The sequence below is a fragment of the Neoarius graeffei genome, chromosome 15 (genome assembly GCF_027579695.1).
Source record: "Neoarius graeffei isolate fNeoGra1 chromosome 15, fNeoGra1.pri, whole genome shotgun sequence".
NCBI classification, from domain to species: Eukaryota; Metazoa; Chordata; class Actinopteri; order Siluriformes; family Ariidae; genus Neoarius; species Neoarius graeffei.
This window is the reverse complement of record NC_083583.1, coordinates 53199873-53201622: the sequence shown is the minus strand read 5'-3', so window position 1 is coordinate 53201622 and position 1750 is coordinate 53199873.

The following is a 1750-nucleotide window of genomic DNA, read 5'->3' as shown; positions in this document are numbered from 1 at the left end:
TAAACCTGCCGGTAGGGGCGGAGCTATGCACAGCATCACAAACACGACAACGCTTAATGGGCGGGGCATGGATTACGCACGTCACCATCCAGACAACACGCTTCTGCAGTGCACACTCCTTGGCCTACTCTGATTTTGCTTTGAAATGGGAAAATGTACTCTTTTTGGTTTTGTTACTCAAGATAGGAATGCCACTTCTGAGTTTTACTTAATTAACCTCATCATTTTAGCCAAACATTATATACACAAGTCAAAATTTAAAAATGTAAAGCCAACCTTTATTGAATTCTCCATTTATGTAAATCATTATATAGCGTTCATCTCTTGTTCTCTTAATAAGAAAGCTGTGAAGTCTTATTCCCTTTTTGTGCTGTACAACGCATTCATGTAATTTTATTTATTTTCCTGTTTCTGTTTATTTGTTTTTCTACTATTATTTCCATGCCATAACCCCTGGCAGACTGTTACAGCGGTCTCAAAAGTAGCCGGTCACCGGCGGCAAATCGCCGGCTGTGGCTTGTTATGCCGCCGGCTACTGTCAGTCGAGTCACAAAATTTAATATTAAATATTTCTGACGGCAAAAAAAGTTGTGAACATAAATTACATCCACTATGTCATGTATGTCCGTTGCCGCGTCAACTTTGTTTACATCCTCGACAAGAGTGCAGCCATTACTGCCTGTGTTGCCAGATTGCGCGGTTTCCCGCCCAATTGGGCGGTTTTAAGTGCATTTTGGCGGGTTTTGAACATATTTTGGGCTGTAAAACGTCAGCAGTATCTGGCAACATTTTTTTTTTTACTTAATACAAGAAATTAATGGATGCCAACGTTTTTGCCAAAATGGTATTTTATTTTCCATTGTTTAGGCAGCTTCAGCATCATACTGTGAGATTCTGTTCCAATTGTTTTTTTCTTCTATGAAGCCTGAGCCATTTATTTTATTAGTTTATAATTATTGTTTAATTTAGTCTTCAGGAGAGACTGCCTGCACACAGTACTAGTATTAATAGTGTTTTTTCTTCCATGAAAGCTGAGGCATTTATATTATATTTTAAGGTAACTTCATGTTGTGCTGTGAGGTTCTCTGCACTTTAACTTTTGAACCAACAGGTGCATTTGGATAAGTAAAGCCTATTTTTCTGCATTTCTGTAGTCCTGGTAATCTTTTATACTGGTAAAGTTGTTTATAGGACCATTTCTCAGTGTCTGTTTTTTTAATCAATAGTTTCAGTAATGACTTAATATTTAACATATCACTCAATTTTAAACAACCCCCGCGCCCCCCCATGGGCTGCCTCCATAGTCTCCAAAATTTCTGTGGGAAACACTGGCGTGCGTAACAACGTTAATCAAGCTTAAGCTAGACGACCCGCCTCAAATACCCGTCCCGGGTAAATGTTATCCCAATTTTAGATGACCTGTTCCAAACCATCCTGCCCCATGAAAAATTCGTACTTGCATCTCTCTCTCTCTCATTATATTATATATATATAATCTCCTTCTCACCCCCGGCGGGGGGGTGGTATCCATGTCATCCTCAAGCTCGGGTCCTCTACCAGAGGCCTAGGAGTTTGAGGGTTCTGCGCAGTATCTTCAATGTTCCTAGGACTGCGCTCTTCTGGACTGAGGCTTCAGATGTTGTTCCTGGGATTTGCTGGAGCCACTCAACCAGTTTGGGGGTTACTGCCCCAAGTGCCCCCACTACCACGGGGACCACGCAACCCTTGACCTTCCACATCCGTTCCAGCT